We start from the raw sequence: 24,144 nt of genomic DNA, 5'->3' as shown, positions 1-24,144 counted from the left end.
CTTGGATCCTACATCCTCACTTATTTGTTGGACGTGTTCCAGTCTCTGTCTTCCCCTACAGCTTTACCCTTCGCAGACCCATTTAAAATGGTTCAAATGGCTCTGAGCACTATGGGACTTAACATCTGAGGTCATCAGTCCCCTAGAACTTAGAACTACTTAAACCTAACTAACCTAAGGACATCACACACATCCATGCCCGAGGCAGGATTCGAACCTGCGACCATAGCAACAGCGCGGTTCCAGACAGAAGCGCCTAGAACCGCTCGGCCACTCCGGCCGGCAGACCCATTTAGCGTCAAGACAGTTAATCCCTGTGCAATAACACATGTCCCATCATACTGTCCGTTCTCCTTGTCAGTGTTTTCCATACGATTTTTCATAGCTGATGGTGCGGAGAACTTCCTCATACCTTATCTTGTCAGCCTATTTAATTTTGAAACTTTTTCTGCAGCACCGCATCGGAAATCTTAGATTGTCCTCCTTTCTTGTCTTTCAAATTTTCATGCCTCACTACCATACAATGCTGTGCTCCCAAAGCACATTCTCAAAAATTTCTTCATCTTATTAAAGCCTATGTTTGATGCGAGTAAACTTATCTACACCAGGAATGCCATCTTTGAGTGTGCTAGTCCGCTTTTTATGTCTTCCTCGCTACGTCGAACATGAGTTTTTTTTTCTTGTAAGATAGAATAATTCCTTAACTGTGTCTACTTCGTAATCACCAATTTTGATGTTACGTTTCTCGCTATTCTTATTTCTACTGTTACTCATTGATTTCGTCCTTTTCCGTTTAGGTGTTAGTCAATGATCTGTACCATTCGACAATTCATTCCGTTCAACAGATCCTCTAATACTTAATGTCTTTCATTGAGGATAGGAATGTCATCAGTCAATATTATTACCGACATTACAGAATTACTATTGTGCTCTAGTTAAAGCGTCGAGACGACCTTACTCGTGTTTATTTCTGTCGGTGTTTGCAGAGTGAAGCGGAATCAGAGCAATTGGATCGTCAGATTAACATTTCCTCTGCACGAATCAAATGTGATAAGGCATAAGAAGAGCCCCATCAGTACTTTTAAGAACGTTTGCATAGACTCAAGATTCGTCTTTGGTCAGCAATGTCAATTGTCCACATCGTTTCATGATACTTTCCCCAAAATGTTAATGCTTGTCTGCATTTCGATTATCAGTTTAATCCATATGCGAATCAAATCACAGGAGGTGAGTGACTGTACAGGTATTTCCATGAAGACGAAGCAAAAGCACATACATGATGACTAACTGAAACCCTCAGCTGCCGACAGGTGTTGTTGATATACCTCGATGTGGACCGCTGAAAATGTGTGCCCCGACCGGGGTTCGAACCCGGGATCTCCTGCTTACATGGCAGACGCTCTGTCCATCTGAGCCACCAAGGACACAGATGAATAGCGCGACTGCAGGGACTTATCCCTTTGACGCTTCCCGTGAGACTCACATTCCCAACTGTCCACAATTCTACGTATGTAATGTACCTTACAGACATTTGCATATTCACTCATTACTCGCGCACGCTTTGGCGATTCTTGTAAGAGTTTGGGCAACCTGTGCGCATTCGCAAGGACGGAGGTCAATGGCTAGGTAGCCTTTAACTATATATATGTGAAGACAGTAACTGTTCTCGAAAGAACAGATTACTGTTGTTGACCGTGCAGCTTTTCCCTGGAATAAATGATGACTAACTGAAACCCTCAGCTGCCGACAGGTGTTGTTGATATACCTTGATGTGGACAGCTGAAAATGTAGTTTGGAAGGTAGGAGACGAGGTAGCCTTTAAATCGGCCGCGGTCCATTAGTATACGTCGGACCCGCGTGTCGCCACTGTCAGTGATCGCAGACCGAGCGCCGCCACACGGCAGGTCTAGAGAGACTTTCTAGCACTCGCCCCAGTTGTACAGCCTACGTTCATAGCAATGGTTCACTGACAATCACGCTCTCATTTGCCGAGACGATAGTTAGCATAGCCTTCAGCTACGTCATTTGCTACGACCTAGCAAGGCGTCGTAGTCAGTTGATATTTATATTGAAGCATGTACAGTCAAGAGCGATGTACTCAAATTATGGATTAAAGTTAAGTATTACAGCAACTGCGTCCGTTTTTCTAAGTTCTCATTTCTCTGACCTGTTCCAGACCTCACGCCAGTCTGCGTGTAATTAAACGCGTGCCTTTCAGCCTCCTCTAGCAATACGGTGTTGGCTCTTCTGCCAACACAGTACTAACTTTCTGCTCCTGTTCGTCACAAATGGTACTCCAATTATAACATTTTCGTCTGCTGTTGATAATACTCTCTATTGACCTGACCACATTTAAATTCACTGCTAGGCACTACATGTAGACTGAGTCCTTGTACTGCGGTTTTCAGATCGTTAGCTTCCCTCTCGCCTTCAAAATTATGTAATTTCAAAATTCCACAAGTAGAATTTGTTCATTGATAATCTTTCTCTCATGGTCAGCTCTCCCTTGGCCGTCCTTCCACACAAAAACGAGATGAAGGCTAATTCGAAATTTTTTGCATGTGGAAGGATCATCATGATGCTTTTTCACTTCTGGGCCACATTTTTTTCTGGATACACATAGTGTGTCTTCCCTGCAGTGGTTTCCATTACCTTCTGCATCGTCGTACTAGTTTTTTCGTCTTCTAGGGACAGTTTCTGATCCCAACGAGGAGATGTTGCCCTGAACATCTTTCGGTTCCTCCCCCCACTTTATCAAGGCCATTGATAGAATAAGGGAGAGTCCTTATGTTGGAAATCTTCCGCCACTATTGCTGATGATTTTCACTCAAAATTTAAGTAGCGTATGGTATCGAACCCTTTATATAGATTGTTTGGGTTAATAGTCATAGATGTTACACCAGAGTATGGTGAAAATACACTGCGAAAGTTAATAGAGCATATGCTTCTATGCTAGCGTCAGTTTGAATGAAATGGTTTCAGGATCGTCTGCTGCATCATCGTGAAACTCTGAAACATCAGTATTTGCACCAGTACCCTACATTCGCTCTGACTGCGCGGGAATGTCTCCACTGATAGACTTTGGATGAGTACTTCGACGATAGCTGTCATGAGAGACACTTTGCAACAGGTAGGAGATAGCTCGAAGGCACGTACTGCCCGGGCCACAAGATAGGCAGCACATGTTTGAAATCCTCGCCGAATCTCGGACGTATGCAACAGCGTCACAGCAGCCCGATGATTGTCAAATATTTGAGATGCACAACGGCACTCTCAGGAAAGTGTAACTGCTGATGTTCCGTTTGTCTCTGACTGACAATATTGCTGCAAATAATGGCGACTACCGGAAGAAATATTCAATAATACAAGGAAGATAAAATGAAAATATTTCTTGCACCTTATGGTAGGCAACCAAACATACATCATCAGCAAACGAGGTAACGATGTAGTTGGCCTGCCTGTCAAAAAATGCACGACGTACTTTACGAAGCGGTTCCTCTTCGCCACACTGTGTAACGGCAAATTATTATGTTCTTAATTAAAGTGTATTCGATTTTTGTGTCCTCAGCGTTCTGACTGATGTGATCTAGTCCACGGTATGGAAAGTACTCAAGAGGAGCAGAGACGAAAAGCGAATCGTTCTAGCGAAATAGGTGAATAGAGAATCGGAAGATTGTTATGGCCTAGTCCCTAGAAACGGTCATCTTGTAAACGAGAATCTGGTGAGCTTTTTGCGTGCTACTGTTGTGAGTAGCCAGGGAAAGTGGTCGAACTGTGCCTACAAGACGGAAAAACCAGCAATGATCAACGGTATGATGATGCAGAAGGCAATGGAAACAACTGCAGCAAAGACACACAATGTGTGTCCAGAAGTATTGCCCGGAAGTGTGAAAAACATCATGATGATTTCTCCACTGGAAAAAAATTCCAAATTAGCCCTCATTTGTTTTCGAGAGATGACCATGAGAAAAGGATTAAATTATCAACGAACAAATTCCACGTGTCGAACAGTAGAATTTCATTAGTTTGAAGATGAAACCTCGAATAGGTGACAAAGAGATGGAAGTCGACAAGTCACTGTCACAAGGCTAGAATCATTCTACAGTGTTTTCCTGAGGATGATAGTGAACGCCGTGTCTTAACCACCAAATTCGCCTCATCGAAGCCGATGAAAATTGTCTGGAATGCTATTCCGCACCAGCTAGACCCATCATTTTTCGGAATTGCGTGATCTGATACGACATAGCTCCGTAAGCTGATTAGGATTTCCTGAATGCATACCATGCAGAATCTCTGGTATACTGTATTATTAAGAAGGTGCTCTTAATGTTTTAGCACTTCGGTATGTCACAGCCAGTAGTCACTATAGTGCTGGTTGCCTCCTTATTCAAAAATTATAAATGCTGAAGGGCATCTTCAGTAACTGCACAAATTGCAAGCCAATGTCAGCGTTGGTTGCGACCAGCTTCAGCAGTGGCTCGCTCCTCGTACTACCTCCGCAAATAAACGCTGTTGCCAGCGGGTCTACGCAGCGCGTTCGCCCCCTGGCCCCCAACCCAAGGCATGTTTTCGAACTACCTTCTGCTCTACTAGTGCCAGCTTGTCTGCCTCAGTTTTGATGTTAGTGGGCAGGATTACTGAAATATCTATAAACTGTATCTCATTCAAATTGGTCACTGAAAGGACAGTCGAATATGCATTGTGTAGCCAGCCTCGTATACGCTATTAAGTGACAACTACAGATAGCTTTACGGTTTGCTGTGGCAGTCGAGTCGGAGGTAGGCGGTGGAAAACTGGTGATCATTAATATTTACATCGTCGTAATTTTACCGTAGAGTTTGGGATATTGGTAGTGTGTGGTTCTGAATAAGTGAATTTGCGCAATTGTCCTGGATGAAATTACAAATCCGTGAGGGCATATGACAGATCTGGTGATGATCCGTCCCTCTGACGGGGTAGTTAGGTTCAGTGCCCTTCTTCGTACTTTGCAGGAGGAACAGTTGATGTATCGCACTGGGTTTTGTGCTCTTCTTTCATTATCAATACAAAGACGAAGTTACAGCCCCATTCCCACTCAGCACAGCCAACACTACACCCACGAAACAAGTCACTTTTTTAGGCAACGGGCCGGCACTAAGAGAGCATGAGATACAAAACACAGTATCTAGTACACTAGTTGGTCGTGCCTTGGTCTAGAAATGCTGTCAATCACCCTGAACAAGGTTGGACTGAAGCTGCGATTACAAACCGAATGTATGCTTGCAACGGGTAGTTTATTATGGCAGCCCAAGTATTGGAATAGTAGTATCTGTTACAAGTGAAATCTAAATGAGGTAAATGATTTTCAATGCTATACGTTTACGAAACATTAATATGCATAAAGTAAACGACAGTTAACATAACTTTTCAGAGCCTCCAAAAGCATACTTTACTCGTATGCGCTACTAGAGCACGGCTTCTTCCTAATTCGGTACATCACGATGTGACAAAGTGTGGCACCCTATAAAAGTTTCTTTACTCTGGGACAAAGTGAAGGTATTCTAACCAAATGCCTAGCCCAGTCCTGTCGCGAACTTTTAAAAATTGCTATTAGCACGGAATTCTGTAAGCACTGAAAGTTGGAGAGCCGAGCAGAACTGAGTCCATTTATGTTCCGTCCCCTGTCTCGGATACATCCCGGCGGGGTTCCGTCCAGCCTATGCCGTAGAACACCCTGCAGCCGTACATTCAGCGTTGCGAAGATTTTATTGTCTTGCAACAAACGATGAAAAATTAAACGGAAACTCAAAACCAACTAACTTCTAATAGTTTGCTAGCGATTTTCCCGTATCATTTTCGTTTCACCATTTCAGCTTCCGCTATCTCAACATAATTAGAGACAAATAAGAATAATTATTGGCGCTCCCTCTCGCTGCATTCAGTTGACCACTAATGTAAAGTGATATGCGTGAGAAGTACTGGACACTTTACTACGCAATTTTTCATGCGGAATTCCTAGTACACCGTGATGCTACTCTTATTTTTCGAGTTTGGTTCTTCTTTGTGCTACCTTCTTGTTTGGTATATTTGTGTGAAATTTGGGTTCCACACGAATAGGGGAATACGTGCTCCGGTGACGAAGAAACGCATACAATATTACTTATTATTTCATCTCAAAAACTACTATTAGAAGATGACATGGGCTCCACAACATCTGAAGATGACCTTTAAAGGCCTAAACAGGTTACTGATACATTTTTCATTTATGTACCACTGCGAGGCGTCTGTTTGGATGAAGACACCACTCCAATCAAACCTGGTAAAAAGCTATTCTCCAATACCATTGTGGATAACCTGGAATCGATCGATTCCTACGCGAATTTTTTTTTTTATATTTTTGTCATAATTTAGTGGAATGATTATTTTTCAATTTTCATTCAGAAGGCTATTACATAATGATGGAAAATAGCCTCGTGGACAGAATAGGAAACAGGTATCATAAATGATTTTTCAGTATTTTGTGAGACACACAGGAGATACCAACATAGGTTATATATGTATGAAGGTTCGAAAGAATACTGAGATTCAAATACGGTGCTCTGGCTTCAGAAAGGACACAAAATTGTATTTCGACATGCACACTAAAATGTCAAATATTAACGACCCAAATTACATTCTCTTCTTGTGTTCGTAATTCAGGCTGATCCTGGACTACAAATATTTTCATGCAATAAAATATTTCGGCAGTACATCTTCAATAACGGACAGGCTCCTGAGCAAGGAAATATTCTTCATAAGATGGTGCTTCAAGTAGAAAGATAGCAATTAATTCTAAGAACGCAGTACGACCTCTTTAGGCAGCTACCCTCTCACAATTAGAATATTTCTAACAAAACATTAGGTTCGCAGCATATCGGCTTGCTTAAAGTGTTCATTGACCTTTTCCTATTGATTTGGAATTTGGAATGAGTTAACGTCTACTACAAACAAGGCTCTTGTCTTCTTTTCAGTATTGATATAGTCGGAGCTATATTCCTACACTTCATATTTTCATCATGAACTCTTCCGAAAACAATACCATATATCTGACGATTCGTACGAAAATACATGTATTTTTCCAGAAAGTTTTCATTGAATCCACACACCTCTGAAAGTGATCCTGCTATCGTGCCAGAAACTAATGTTTTATCATTTTCATGGATATTATCACTCAGCTAACATTCAATTATTGACGACTTTCACCGTCTCTTTACGGCAGTAGGTTTAAGTATCCAAAGACATGTAAAATTTCCAAATGTCAATGAGTAGTTGGTTTCTCTTCCGTTTCGTTTGTAAACAAATTTATGTGGAAAATTTATGTTATACGTACATAGAAGCATGCTACTGAATGGTTTAATTTCATATTCGCTTTGCTCTTGCTTCTTTATGGCTGCCTCTGCTCGTTCAGAGGTTCTCTTTCTCAAATAACGAGTGATTGAATCATGCATCAGTCTTGGCTATCGTCTCAATCTTTTATTGATCAGATCTATCCTCTTCAAAAGTAATGGCTTTTGAAGCATTATAATGTGCTTTGCCCTCAAGTTTACTTTCACTTATGAACCTCTGATGATCTTAGTCATTTTGTAGCAGCCTTCGTGTTGACACAGATTTTGGTGTACAGTTTGTCAGCTGCTGTGTCGGAATGTATACTTTTCCCAGTAAATCATTACCTACACAGCTAATTTCAAACTTTGATGGACAGCTAATTACATGTCGGCATATTTTAAGCTTTTGTTTGAGAGAGAACATACCTCTTTTTTTAAAATAATAAGTTTTTGATACGGTCGACCATGAATTCCTCTCTTGTGCCAACCTTTTCCTCTCAGAGTAGCACTTCTACCCTACTTCCTCATTTATTTGCTATATGTAATCCATTCTCTGTCTTCCTGTTCAGTTTGTACTTTCTGCAGGTCCTTATAGTACCATGGAAGTTATTCCTTGACGTCTTAACAGCTGTTCTATCATCGTGTCTCTTCTTCTTCTTCTCCTTGTTTGCATATATTTCTTTCTTCGCCGATTCTGCGAAAAATTTGGTGAATATAATTTTCATTCTTCTGTAGCACCACTTCTCAAATCCCTCAATTCTTTTTTGTTACGGTTTTCGCACAGTCCATGGTTCACTACCGAAAATCTCTGTTGTTGAAATCTATATTCTCAGTAATTTTGTCCTCAGAACAACTTGTATATTTGATTCCAGTAGCTTCCCTTGATCACAAATGCCCTTTCTTCCAACCCTAGTCTGCTTTTTATGTCCTCTTTGCTCTGTACGTTATTGGTTATTTTGCTGTCTAGACATCAGAATTCCTCAATTCCATCCACTTCGTGGTCACCAACACTGATGTTATTCTCGCTGTTCTCGTTTCTGCTACTTCTCATTACTTTCGCATTTTTTCGATTTATTCTCATTTAAAGTTGTTCGTATTAGACTGTTAATTCCATTCAACAGATCCTGTAATACTTCATCACTTTCACTGTGGACGGCAATGCCTACGGCGCTTTTTATCATTGGCATGGTTTCACCTAGATCATAAACCCAGTCTTGAATCTTTCTTTTATTGCCATCGTTGCTTTTTTAGATGTACAGATCGAACTGCAGGGGAGAAAGACTGCAATTCTCTCCTATACCCACTTTAATCCAAGGATTTCTTTCTTGGTTTACCAGTATTTTCACTTCCTCTTGGATCTTGTACTTACTGTACATTACCCGTGTTTCCCTATAGCTTATCCCTACTTTTTCAGAATTTCGAACCTCTTGCAACTCTTGCACCTCTTGGCATTGTGGAATGCTTTTTACAGGTCGACAGATCTTATGAAGATGTCACGATTTTTCTTCACTTTTGCTTCCAGTCTTCTTAACAGCTTGGATGCATGAACTGTTGAGCACATTGTGCGGTAATTCTCTCTTTCTTTGGCTCTTGTTCTCTTCTGAACTGTGTGGAAGAGGTTTTTCCGAAAGTCATCAGACATATATTCCATAAATTTCACATACCAACTTGAACAGTCATGTTGTTGCAACTTCCGCAATCATTTTAGAAATTCCTCCCCCCCCTCCCTCCCTCCCCCCCCCCTCTCTCTCTCTCTCTCTCTTTCTTTCTTGCTCGAGTCCACTGGGACCCTCTATTTCTTGTTTGAGGCCATTGACTCTTCAACTCACTTGTCCATTCTACTGCAAGAACACATTCAAATGAGCAAAATGAAGCAAACAACCAGCCCTAGATGATGAACGCATTTGCCATGCAGAAGTAATATTTTATGAATTTCGTTTTCTGATTTTTGAATGCCAAGGGACAATGTTACTCCTTACGTGATGGAATGGAACCAATCTGGGTTCGTAGCTCGAGAAAAATTACCAACCACAGTAAAAAGTGCCACGTAAGAGCCACCGTAGCGGACAGGTAATGCCGGAAATCAGCCTGGGGAATCAGACTATCGCTGTGAGCCGCAGGCCGCGCGGGATTAGCCGAGTGGTCGTGGGCGCTGCAGTCATGGACTGGGCGGCTGGTCCCGGCGGAGATTCGAGTCCTCCCTCGGGCATGGGTGTGTGTGTGTTTGTCCTTAAGGTAATTTAGATTAAGTAGTGTGTAAGCGTAGGGACTGATGACCTTAGCAGTTAAGTTCCACAAGATTTCACACACATTTTTGTGAGCTGCAGGGCTGCAGCAGGTTGCGCGGGCTGGCGGTGTTTGTGCCGCGCTCGCCCTGAGGCGGCGTCACTCAACCAGCCGTCCCAGCCCAGGCCAGAGCAGAGCCGGGGCGGGACTCGCAGCAACTGTTGCTGCTTCAGATTTATGGACGGCGGGGAATTTATCTAGCACTTGCAATTCAAAGGTAGCTCCCGGGGGAAATGCCGCCTATTGTACGCCGTCTCGTGTCGATAACATGAATTATTTATACCGCCTTTCATTCTGCTTGCGTGCACGGGCTCCTTTCATCTGTAACCGTACCGACCTATAGCAATTTGAATAGGACTCCGATGCGTCTCTTTCTACTAGATGACTTCGTCCCGTTGTAATGGGACTTTCAAAGATTGTAAATGACAACACAACCGCGCGGGTAAGCAAATTTAACTTTTCAGAATTCTTGATTTGCTACTAGCAACATTGGCAAATGTTTTGAGGAAACTGACGAAGGACGTAAGGGGAGTCCATTATCCACCATAATCGCTAATTTATTTGCGTAAAATTCTGAAGACAAGACTGTGAAGACGGCTGCTTTACAAAGTACGTGTTTGTAGAGGCACGATCGCAACAGTCTGATTGTGGTCACATCAACTAAACGCTCTCAGCCGCTTCTTTGGTAATTTCAAATACTTTAACACTGGCATCAAGTTCACAATTGAGGCAGATAAAGATTGACGTACTGGTCGAGAATTCAATGCTGCGACTCTTGGTCACAGTGTTTATAGAAAAGAAACGCACGCGGAGAGGTGTGTACACGATTACGGTGTTCCTGATGACGTACTGAGTAGCAATTCATCGTTTTTACCGGCTTTGACAACTGGGATACTCTGCCTTCACTTTAAGTATGGGGGTAGCAGCGACGATGTCTGGAGCAATCGTTGTCTGTTCCGCAGCGTACAGAAGGTCACCGTTCATGACAGGAATCATTTCTGGTGAGATAAGGAAACAGCACTCTCATTTGAAGATGGTGACCAGATGGACCACCGAAATAGTTCTATGATCCAACTGCAGAGTGCATACCCTGCAAGAAAATTATCAAGATACAAATCTGAAAAAGAAATTAGCTACAATATAACTGATGTGTGGCACTACGACCCAACGTTCATACACAAAAGACGCAAGTACACTCGGAACTGTGTCACTGAAAATGAAATGAGCGGTTGGCGTCATTGGCCGGGAGGCCCCTTCCGGGGCAGGTCCGGCCGCCTTGGTGCAGGTCTTATTACATACGACGCCACATTTGGCGATCTGTGTGCCGGATAAAGACAACACAACGCCCAGTCCCTGAGCGGAGAAAATCTCCGACGCAGACGGGAATCAAACGTGGGCCCGTAGGACGGCAATCCGTCATGCTGACACTCAGTTATCGGGGCGGACGGAACTGTGTCACTAATACAATAGAATTAAATTTCCAGCTGTACTCAGTTCGAACGTGGAAGGATCGTGGGGACAGACAGAGGATATACAAATGAATTTCACAAACATATTTAGCGATATAATATAAATAAATATGTAAATTACAGCATACAAATATAACGCATGATGGTCTGCACAGCTTACAACAAATTCAAATGACATTGGCGGTGCAGGTGCAACGATGGCATAGTCTTCACAATCAAACGGTGCATACTGTCTTCCTGATAGCTGCCCCCACAAATACGATAGCAAATATGAGGGCTAGGAAAAATCCAAAACACATATATAAAATGTTTACAGAACATAGCACTAACGGATAAAGTAGTCAATAACGCCGCAATTTAAAAATGAGAAAATTTCTTTTAAAAGGATTATAAGAAGGCTGCTAATCTTGCTGTAGAAAAAAAAAAAAAAAACTAAAAGTAATAAAACTTATCAATCAGTAGATGAACCATATAATCTTTACTAAAAGAAGTGCAGGCAAAAGGACCGTGACTTTAGAAATAAAATTACATTTCGTTAACTGGAAGGATCTTCCTTTAAAACAGAACTCAAAATACTTAGGTTAAACACATTTAATACGTAAAAGCTCTTATTCTCAACATACAATAATAAACCGATCCAAACGAATCAGAATTTACAGCTTAGCTACAATCTTTCGGTAAGTCATGAAGAAATAATTTAATTTTTATCGCCATGAGTGAGGTTCGCCGAAAAATTTAAGCTACGACTGTAAGTGAGCTAGTATGTGAACAATTTAAAACCATTCACTAAAAAAAAAGAAGAACGTTCAAAACACTAAGAGGTTTTTCTACCTTTCTTAAAACATAGACAACACTGCTAAACAAGGCGGTGCCTATCCCAGTGATACAACTAGGGTAAGAGGACCTGTGGTTTTCCGAACCACGTGCTCCTTCTGACAAATCATGGCATCGTTGGGAAATGAAAGCTACCTAAAATCGAAGACTGAAAACTCAGTGAACTGAGAGAGATTCGATCCAAACATCTGCAGATCTACAAGCATGGGCTTTGCCACTAAACGTCCACGCCTGACATGTATGTAGGTATGTAAGCCTGCAGGCTTTCGTGGCCGTTCTCACTGGAGGTACAATCTTCTGCTTTGTTACACCCCGTCATATTCTTTCTAAACAAACTACGTTTTGTCCTCTCTGCTGGGATCTTCTTGAGGATCATGTGGTTTCTATGTACACTGAGCAGTGTCAGAGACCAGTGTCACTTTCTCTAACAAGAGACGTCCTCCCACGCTTGTGCTGGAGAAGTGGGGTTATTGGGTAAACCTTGTGGCTACCGCTGGAGGGCCGTCGTCGCTAGATAGCAAGAGAAATTTGGCCGCGCTGATGCCGAAGACGGGAATTATTGGCTAAAACTCTTGTGGCTGCCACTGCTGGGCCAACGTCATTGATTTGAAAGGCATTTTTTTCCGGTCTCAGGGTGGAGAATATTGGTTAAAATTCCTGCCGCTGCTATTGATGGGCCAATATCGTTGGCCAGAAGCGAAATGGCCAGAGAAAAAGAGAAGGAATGTTTAACCAAAATGTTATTGTCCCCAGAGGTGGCTTCCAGAGTGTTTTATGTATTGCTCGCATACTGCGGACGCGTATTTACTTCCTCTCTATATACGTTAATTGTGTTCCTAGAAATTTCAATTGCTGCTCAAGCTTTCCTTTTATAAATGTTAGTCTCCTTATGCAGCACACGTACATTATGGATAGTGATGTCAAGGTCAAGGTTTTCGTCAAGTTTAGCTGCTGCCGATTTCATAATTTGTTTTAGCCGCGTTTGGCTTTCGTGTTCCTTAATACGTCAACAGTCCTTCCTGTATCGCCTGCATAGGCTTTGCCGCAGCCACACGTCATTTCATAGGTGCTCACTCGTGCAGGCAATCAGGTGTATCGGTGTATCCGTCCGAAACAAGTCTATTATTTAGTTTTGACTGAAGAAGATGGTCTGAATCCCATTTTCTGCTTATGAGGTCAGTGACCCCAGAAATACAGGTAAATTAATAGTGACAAGGCTATTACTCGTCGCTTCTGTTAGCAAAATTGTTTCACTTAAAATCCCTGTCTATGGGCAAACAGTCGTGGCCATCAGCCTTTACTGTCCTTTTTAACAAATCCACATCCGATTCCAAGCTGTTGTCATCTCTGATACGGAAGGCATGTGAAGATAGTGTGTTGAGCAATGCTTGCTTCTGGGCTGGGTGGTAATGTTAAGTGGCGTCTAAATACCTATTTGTGACTTCCTGTATACTCTCAGTATAGAGTATTTTCAGATGTTTTACACAGCAACACACACAGGCCCGGGACACCGACCTCTCTCTCAGCCTCCAAAGTAAGGTAGATTTTTGGGTGAATTCCATTTAAGAAATCGTGGAACCCATGAACCTCTTCTTCATTGTGAGGCCTCATGATAAGTGTCATCGACATAATGGAGCCAATAGGAAGCCTTCAAAGACGTACTACTTACTGCTTGATGCTTAAAATGCCCAACAAACATGTCAGGTGCTACTGACGACTAGGGTGAGCCCACAGCAAAAATGTCAGACTGTTCATAGAATTTGGCGTTGTATTTAAGATAGCTCTACAGAAGACATAAAGAATTTAAGTCGCAAAAACATATGGAACAACTTCTCTCTTAAGATCTCCATTGTATCTACTACTGGGATGTTAGTAAATAATGATGTCACATCGAAGCTAAGAGAATGTCACTTGCGGATATCTTCACTGTACGTAAAATTTCTAAAAACTGTCTCGAATCCTTGACAAAAGTGTTTTCTGTTTTCGAGAAAAATGACTAGCTAAAAAATAATTTGGAGAGTTATTTTTATTCACTATAGGGCTCAAAGGAACCGATTCTTTGTGTATCTTCGGTATTAACTATGGGTCCGACCGATATTGAAGACGTTAGATTCTTTGTAACAAAGCTATCCATTCTGGAGTCTAATACCAGATTTTTCACTTTCCGTAATCTTAGAAGAAAGATTAAGGAAAGGCAAACCTACGTTTCTAGCATTTGTAGACTTAGAGAAAGCTTTTGACAATGTTGACTGGAATACTCTCTTTCAAATTCTGAAGGTGGCAGGGGTAAAATACAGGGAGCGAAAGGCTATTTACAATTTGTACAGAAACCAGATGGCAGTTATAAGAGTCGAGGGACATGAAAGGGCGGCAGTGGTTGGCAAGGGAGCGAGACAGGGTTGTAGACTCTCCTAGATGTTATTCAATCTGTATATTTAGCAAGCAGTAAAGGAAATAAAAGAAAAATAAGGAGTAGGTGTTAAAATCCATGGAGAAGAAATAAAAACTTCGAGGTTCGCTGATGACATTGTAATTCTGTCAGAGACAGCAAAAGACTTGGAAGAGCAGTTGAACGGAATGGATGGTGTCTTAAAGGGAGGATATAAGATGAACATCAACAAAAGCAAACCGAGGATAATGGAATGTAGTCGAATTAAGTCGGGTGATGTTGAGGGTATTAGATTAGGGAATGAGACACTTAAAGTAGTAAAGGAGTTTTGCTATTTGGGGAGCAAAATAACTGATGATGGTCGAAGTAGAGAGGATATAAAATGTAGACTGGCAATGGCAAGGAAAGCGTTTCTGAAGAAGAAAAATTTGTTAACATCGAGTATAGATTTAAGTGTCAGGAAGTCATTTCTGAAAGTATTTGTATGGAGTGTAGCCATGTATGGAAGTGGAACATGGACGGTAAATAGTTTGAACAAGAAGATAATAGAAGCTTTCGAAATGTGGTGCTACAGAAGAATGCTGAAGATTAGATGGGTAGATCACTTAACTAATGAGGAGGTACTGAGTAGGATTGGGGAGAAGAGAAGTTTGCGGCACAACTTGACCAGAAGAAGGGATCAGTTGGTAGGACGTTCTGAGGCATCAAGGGATCACCAATTTAGTATTGGAGGGCAGCGTGGAGGGTAAAAATCGTAGGGGGAGACCAAGAGATGAATACACTAAGCAGATTCAGAAGGATGTAGGTTGCAGTTGGTACTGGGAGATGAAGAAGCTTGCGCAGGATAGAGTAGCATGGAGAGCTGCGTCAAACCAGTCTCAGGACTGAAGACCACAACAACAACAACAATGTTCGTCAGATCATTTTTCAACTTTCGGTACACAGGATCAGCTAGTAGCTGTTCCGTCTTCTTGTGCTATTCCACAGCGTTCATAAAAGGTATAACATTCGCTTTAAACGATTTTCTCAAAACGATGCTTTCGTTTCTCTTGGGTTCATTAGGAGGAACAAAACGTGTACACAGTTTTTAAATGGAAGAAATGGGCAACAGACACCTAAAGGTCATTACTCAAATGTTGAGAATGGCTGTGATGTGGGTTCCTTTCCTTTGCCGATATGTTGCTTTCGGGTGATTTACATTTCCTTAGAACTCTTGACTTTTTAGTCTTACTTCTTCGGTCTGCACCTTACGAAGACGAAACAAGGATGTTTCGATGGCATTTCCTATTTCTTCAATGAGAATTTTCTTAGGTGCAGTTGCGAAATGCAAGCCCTTTCACAGAACTAAAACAGCTGCTTCATCGAGTCCTTGTTCATCTACAGATTTTATGAGTGACTTAGTGAACATCAAACTTTGTGACATATACGACTCTATCGTTTGCTCGCACTAACGTAGAAACTTCAAGTTTTTTACACCGCCAAGGGATAGTACGTATTAGTACCTGACATCAATGCTTGCCTGATGTCTATATCCGTCCGATAGAAAAAAAGACAAACGAACAGAGAAATGGACTATATGTGACAAAAAACATTTTACATGATACAACTAGAAATGGACAATTTTAGGATATCCTTCCTTTATTTTTACTGTGAAACCTTGTTACCGTCGAATTTGATAATTGTAGGTCAACGGGTGGCTTTGGATTGTGATTTTTGTAGCAAGAAAACCGGAGTCTGCTGGATTCTGTACCAGCTTCGTTAAGGCACTACCGGTTTCGGGGCTTGAAGTCACATCAGCATGTACGTATCTGAACAAAAATAAATAAATAAATAACGATGGTGGTTGGAGCCTGACACAGCGAAGTAATGCCAATACCATAGGCGTCTAATTATGAGGATAGGTAAAAACGTAAATGCACCTTTTGAGTCATAAGTCTTCTGATGCTCCCGTAACTGACTTCCTCTCCTGTGCCTAATTTTTTGTCTGGGAGAGGCACTTGCAACCTACGTCCTTAATTTATAAATGTTCTTAGAAATATTAACACATGGTAAACAATATGGCGAGGATTATTTAAGGCCCTGTCTTGTTAATTCAAATCATAATGTGTCTATGCCATATAGTCAGTGAATGAAAAGCTGGAATCCGACACACTGATCGTCGTCTAAATACTACTGAATTTTGTTTTTCATTGTTTTGTACGTTATTCTTCTCAGCTGCTGGGACGCATGAGACGTTACGCTCATTAGGCTGTACTTCTCACACTATTATAAGATGCACGAAGTATTTTATGGGCCAATTTTATTTTTCTCAACTTTTAGTTATTGATCTAGCACCAACAGAAGAAAATAAAATGTATCTACGTCGAAGTTGTACACTTCCAATGTTAAAGCGACAAGCTGGTTATATTTTGCATTGGCCTGATAATGGACTACTGATCGAAACCGTTAGCACTGTGCGTGAAAATAAATAGTTGATGGACATCTGTAATGAAGTTTCACAAAATAAAATGTGATCCAGTTTTACAAAATACGAATTGAAAAACGTAAAAATTATTTATTCAGAGCGCAATAAGGGGCAGTTATTTTTTTACAAAAGTAGTAGTTGCTTTTTTTCAGAACCCAGCATTTATCTTGCTACCGTAGGGGAAAGGCAAAGAGTCAACGAATAAGTGATCCGCTCAGGACGCCATATTTCCATACTATGTTTGAATTGTGTCACACGCTACAGAGCAGGGTCGATGTCAGCATTTCGCGTGCGCGCGTACGTCGTGTCCACGTCAAGCAGCCGCGCTGTGGCGCAACGTAACGCATCGTTAATCTCTGGGAGTGATAAATGCTCGCCCGCGTCGTTCGGCGGCCTCCCCAGGCAGTCGGAGGGTTTCGCGCCTGCGGATCGGCAGCCGGCGTAGCGGCTGTGCAGAGCGGGTTGCAGCTAATGAAGGGGTAGCACAGGCCGCCAGATATACGCCGGCCAAATGGCTGCGTAATGAACTGCGCGGCAACAGGCAGCTGTTATCGAGTGGCCATTCCGCACGGCGCAGCAGGCAGGGGTAGGGGGGCGCCGATTCACCTTGCGTGACTGCGGCACCTCCTTGGCAGTGAGCACGTATGCCCGCGCGGCACATTAGCACTGTTATCTGTGGAGCCCTGTTGCACCTACGACAGCATTACGTTATGTGAATCATATTCCGTTGATGCCCGTATGCTTTATAGGTATTGAAAATAATGAGTCATCGTATTGGTCAGTGCTTAAAGTAATCTTCACATCGGTATTGCATGTTCCGTGTACCCCACGTTTTCGATCATAGCTTTTCTAAGATTTATAAAGAGCGATGAAGAAGTTGCCCTTCGAAGAACGTAGAATCCAGATCGCCGTGATAATTGCGGTAATCATCCCACCAACGCACTATGTTGAAGATACCCGTGTGATAAAACTGTGCGTCTTACTGCGTAATGAAGCCCGTAACTGCCTGCTGCACATCCTAGTCCGACATTACTCCTCGAACCATCAAGGTCGTCCTTAAGGGATCGAAGGCGTGGTAGTGGTATGGGGAAAGATTAGAACCGTAGGGAGGGTGTTCGAGTCTTCCAGTTGAGTCGGCGTAACTTACGTGTCACGACATTTACCATACAGGGATATGCGTTATCATGAAGCAGCAGCACCTCTTCTCGCAGTTTCCTCGGACGTTTCGCCTCACCTGAACGCCATAATTTCTACATCTTTGCACAGTACTGTTCCTCAGTGATAGCGGATCCAGGTTTTTTGAAATCAACTAGCAATGGACATCGGTAATCAATGTACAAGATCAGCACCACCTTTCCCACATTTGCCTGGCTTTTTAATTTCTCGGGAGGAGGGTACGATGGATGATGTCAATACATCATCGTTTCCACTCGAATTCCCAGATTTAGTCACCTCAAACAATACGTTCAACGAACATGTTGCCTTCAGCATTGAAACGCAGCATGCGCTACACGCAAACAGCCATCCACTTTTCTTTTTGCTCGCTATTCAAAGCCCATGTATCCACTGGCTTAAGACGTTACGGTACCCTGACTCCTGCCGGATAACGTGTTGCACGCTACCGAAGCTGTTCTCGATGTCATTAGCTGGCGCACGGATGGCTATGCGCCAGTCCGCCATAATCGCATTATAAAAGGGCTGCTTGTGATTGTACGTAATGGATGAGGTTGGTATCTCAGATCGACCGATGTCTTGTGTCGAATTATGACCAGTACGGAGCTTGCGCACCATTCCGCAGAGGAGGTATTTCACAGACATAATGCCTCATACACATTCTTTATTCGCCGACGGATGTCTGCCGATGCCCATCATTCGGCAGCCAAGAAAAAACTATAACACGTCTGTCCTGTCAGGGTGCATTTGGTAATGTCACCATAACCTATGAGCCGGCCGCGGTGGTCTCGCGGTTCTAGGTGCGCAGTCCGGAACCGTGCGACTGCTACGGTCACAGGTTCGAATCCTGCCTCGGGCATGGATGTGTGTGATGTCCTTAGGTTAGTTAGGTTTAAGTAGTTCTAAGTTCTAGGGGACTGATGACCACAGCAGTTGAGTCCCATAGTGCTCAGAGCCATTTTTTTTTTTGTTACACCTTTCCTTGTAGAAAAGTTAAGAGTCCCCCTTTTCACACCAACAAATAGGCCAGTTTCATTCACGGTTGAGCTGAACTAAATATGGAGCATCCCTTCTGCTATTCAGTCACGCATCTCATATTGCGTAGATCTGATACAACTGCCTGATACATTACCGCCACTGCATTACCAGCACTTACGTCAAGTTTCTAAAGGTTCTACTGCATCTACATCTACATCTACATGGCTAGTCTGGAAATCACACTTAAGAGCCTGGCAGAGAGTTCATCGAACCACCTTCGGCCGGCCGGTGTGGCCGAGCGGTTCTAGGCGCTTCAGTCTGGAACCGTGCTACCGCTACGGTCGCAGGTTCGATCCTGCCTCGGGCATGGATGTGTGTGATGTCCCTAGGTTAGTCAGGTTTAAGTAATTCTAAGTTCTAGGGGACTGATGACCATAGATGTTAAGTCCCATAGTTCTCAGAGCCATTTGAACCATTTTTTTGAACCACCTTCACAATAATTCTGTTATTCCTGTCTCGAAAAGCGAACAAATACCTTTCCGTGGTAGCTCTGATTTCACTTATTTTATTTTGATGATCGTTTCTCCCTTTGTGAACAAAATATTTTGGTTGGTGATTGAAAATTCCTGAGAAGATCCCGTCGCTAAGAGAAGCGCCTTTGTTTTGATGATTTCCACCCCAAATACTGTGTCATGTCTGTGACTCTCTCTGCCCTATTTCTCGATAAGACTAAACATGCTGCCCTTCTTTGATCTTTCACAATGCATTCCGTTAATCCTATATGGTAAGGATCCCACAACGCGTAGCAGTACAAAAGAGGACAGACATGCGTAGTGTAGGCAGTCTCTTTAGTAGATCAGTTGTATGTTCTACGTGTTCTGCCAATAATACAGTCTTCGGTTCGCCTTCCCACATATCCTGCGTGTTCTTGCCAATTTATGTTGTTCGTAATTGTAATTCCTAGGTATTTAGATCAATTTACGTCCTTTGATTTACCATGTAACCGAAGATAATCGATTCCATTTAGTTCTCATGAGGATGACCTCACTTTTCATTATTTATGGTTGGTTGCCAAATTTCGCGCCATACAGATACCTTATCTAAATCGTTCTGCAATTTCTTTTCATAATCTGATGATTTTACTAGACAATAAACAGCAGCATCGTCTGTAAACAATCTGAGACGGCTGCTGAGATTCTCTCCTAAACTGTTTTTACAATTAAGGAACAACAGAGGGTCTGTAAGACTACCTTGGGAAATGTCAGAAATCACTTTCGTTTTACTTGATGACTTTTCGTCAGTTACTAAGAACTATGACGTCTCTGACAAGAAAACACGAAGTTGCATAACTGGACACCTGAAGTTCTACAACGCCCCTACGTTATTGCTCTACTGTGTTAAAGAGATGACTAATATCTGGTCCGGTGAGTGTGTTACAATCGCGGTCGCACAAGAGAAGTGGCGTGTAGAGGCATTTGACCTCACGGAACGAGTTTGTTCAGACAGTGCTTTGTTGCTGGGTGCAGTTTTTGCTCGCGTTTCAGGGCGGCTGCGGCTGCAGCTGCAGCGCACAGTGGTTCGTCACGTGATACGGTGTCGGCTGGGCTCGGCTCGGCGCACGCGAGCGCGAAATGCCGGCCGCGCGGTAACAAGGCCAATTACCGGCCGTGGCTCATTAATAGCCCAGCGGCACTGCCCCGGCCCGCCACAGCATGGCCGACTCGCGCCACGCCGCGCTTGAAACGCGTGCCTTGTGAAACGCTAGATTCCACAGCCGTACGGTATGGTCCTCGTGACCGATGTTACAGCTACCTGGTATGTTACACCACACGGACTAACTGCTATTGCAAGGGACATTCAATAATTAAAGTGAGATATCCATGCAGAAATGAAACAATTTGTACGACATGTTTTCTAATTTCGCGACTTTAAGTTTAGCATACCGGGATGACTGAGAACTGCTAACGCATAAAAATATTATATTTCCGCATTAGCTGAACAACGTTCAGTGATATGTTTTGAATGCCGAAGATGAGTAACCACCTAAAACCTTCCTCGAACGCTTTTACTCTGTGGCGAAACAAACAAACATCTCCGGATCACAACTTTATGTTTACGGACAACGAATGCAGTCTGTGTTGCAGATCACCTTCACTTCAAGATTGGAAGATAAAGGCAGTAACAATGATGATTTTCCAGAAGTGTGATATAACGAACAGTTGTCCCAGGGATATTAGAAATTACACCAAAACAAGTTACAGTAGTTCAAAAGAAAAACGCTTTTTGCGTGCTGCACATTAAGTCTTTTTATTTATCTTGTGCACCCAAACGCGTTTCGGCTTAGTTATAAGGCATCTTTTGTGGGTATCAGATCAGTGTCTAATTCATTATTTTTAAGCCAAACAGCGGTCACTTAGGTGGATAACAGGTTGAAAATTAATACATTTCCTTTTAGTGACTGCTTCTAACTAAAACGTATCTGACGAGCACAAGAAACATGTTAACGACAAAATATCATCAACCCACACATATATGGTGCTGAATAGTGCCGTTTGTCAACTTTGTGTGAAACTAAGATAAGAAAACATGAATGTGTAGAAAATGTTTTCGTATATTAACGTGACATGTGCGTAAATCAATGATCAGCACATTAAGACAGTGTAAATCCATTTCCCGATGTATAATTAAATAAAAAATAGAAAAAATTCATGTGTCCTTCAAATCTGAACATTGAAACCGATTCCGGTAAATAAAAAATTGTGATCCAAACGATGTTTGTTTATTTATTATAACAAAAGGTTCACGGTTCCTAATACATGAGGTCAATTACAAACTATGGTGAAAGTTGAATGAACCACTTTTTTTTTTATAAGTGAGTAGATCAGTTCAAAACGTTCGAAGCTCAGTGACTGACGAGCAATGTCCTGAGCGGCCAGCTGACGTGTTAACTCCATCGCTTGAAATTCGCAAATACATTATTTGTGAAAATTCACTTAGTAGAGTTGAGCATATAGCAAAAGTAATGCAGTACGGGTTTGCATAATTCATAGTGTTACCATTAACGAGTTCATACACAGCAAAACAAGTGCAAGGTCTGTACCGAACTAGTTAACGCAACATCAGGAAACAAGACTCAAAATTACAGACTTTAAAGAACGCTACGAAAGAGAAGGTGACATTTTTCTAAATACGATTTTTTTAATTTATTTATTGTTCCGTGGGACCAAATTAAGGAGAAGTCTCCATGGTCATGGAACGAGTCAGTACATGAAATTATAACACGATATTAGAAACAGATAAAATGAAATATAAAAAAACATATTCAGGTGACAAGTCGTAAGTTTAAATAAAGAAAATCAATAATGTAACACTGGAATTTGCTTAATTTTTTAGCTCTTCCAGGAGCTCCTCGACAGAATAGAAGGAGTGAGCCATGAGGGAACTCTTCAGCTTAGACTTAAGAGTTTGGGCTACTGGTAAGATTTTTGAGTTCTTGTGGTAGCTTATTGAAAATGGATGCAGCGCAATACTGCACTCCTTTCTGCACAAGAGTCAAGGAAGTGCATTCCACATGCAGATTGGATTTCTGCCTAGTATTAACTGAGTGAAAGCTGCTAACTCTTGGGAATAGGCTAATATTGCAAACAACAAACGACATTAAAGAAAATATATAGTGTGAGGGCAATGTCAGAATTCCCAGACTATTGAATAGGGGTCGACAAGAGGTTCTCGAACTTACACCACATATAGCTCGAACAGCCCGTTTTTGAGCCAAAAATACCCTTTTTGAATCAGAAGAATTACCTCAAAAAATAATACCATACGACATTAGCGTATGAAAATATGCGAAATACACTACTTTTCGTGTTGAAGTGACACTTATTTAAGATACTGTTCTAATGGTAAATAAAGCAGCATTTAGTTTCTGAACAAGATCCTGGACATGGGCTTTCCACAACAGCTTACTATCTATCCGAACGCCTAGGAACTTGAACTGTTCCGTCTCGCTTATAATATGCCCATTCTGTCTGATCAAAATATCGGTTCTTGTTGAATTGTGAGTTAGAAACTGTAAAAACTGAATCTTACTGTGATTTAGCATCAAATTATTTTCCACAAGCCACGAACTTATTTCATGAACTACATTATTTGATACTGTTTCAATATTACACACAAGATCCTTCACTACCAAGCTGGTGTCATCAGCAAACAGAAATATTTTTTAATCACCTGTAATACTAGAAGGCATATCATTTATATAAATAAGAAACAGCAGTGGCCCCAGCACCGACCCTTGGGGAACGCCCCACTTAACAGTGCCCCATGGGGACTGAACATCACTACCACTCTCAATATTGCGGAGAATTACCTTCTGCTTTCTGTTCTTAAAGTAAGAGGCGAACCGATTGTAAGCTACTCCCCTTACTCCATAATGGTCCAACTTTTGCAGTAATATTTCGTGGTCAACATAGTCAAAAGCCTTCGTTAAATCAGAGAAAACACCTAGCGTTCGCAATCTTTTATTTAATTCGTCCAAAACCTCACTGAGAAAAGAGAATATAGCATTTTCAGTTGTTAAACCATTGTTTTTAACACATGATGAACCTTGGTGTTACCATTTTGAACAAGAGTTCAGCAACAACGAAGAATACAATGAATTTGTGAGAAACTGGCTCAAACAACAAAACAGTAACAATTTCTGTACTTGTACAAGAAAAATTAATCTTTGCACCAACAAAACATGCAGGCAGCAGCACGCTCATTTCACTCGAGGCAGCCGCACGCAGCACACAGCCATGCCGTACAGGAGGAGGATATACAAGAAGATCAAGAATGCCTGTGTACAAGACTGTTGACACTTTTTCTATGACACCTAATCATGTTGCTCAAGAAGAGCTACTGACGGGGCCAATACAACAGCAGTACCATAATTCCTTTGCTCCAGGTAAGAAAGAAAACTAGTTCATTTGGAACAAATGCATTAAGACTGGTGGGGGCTACGTTGAGAAGTGGTGTATCTCTAATTTTGTAAAAATTAGCAGTTTCTTTTCTACGTCTCTTTCTCTGTTTAATTACTGAACGTCCCTCATGCAACACCACATTTCGATATACCTGTACATGCTGTTACTCATCGTTAAACAACTTCAACATGTTAAAGCTAGCCTTCATGAAGGTACTAACAATTGGAGACTAGTGTTGTTCGCCAAA

Source organism: Schistocerca nitens, chromosome 5, assembly GCF_023898315.1.
Source record: "Schistocerca nitens isolate TAMUIC-IGC-003100 chromosome 5, iqSchNite1.1, whole genome shotgun sequence".
Classification (NCBI taxonomy): Eukaryota; Metazoa; Arthropoda; class Insecta; order Orthoptera; family Acrididae; genus Schistocerca; species Schistocerca nitens.
This window is presented reverse-complemented; position numbering follows the sequence as displayed.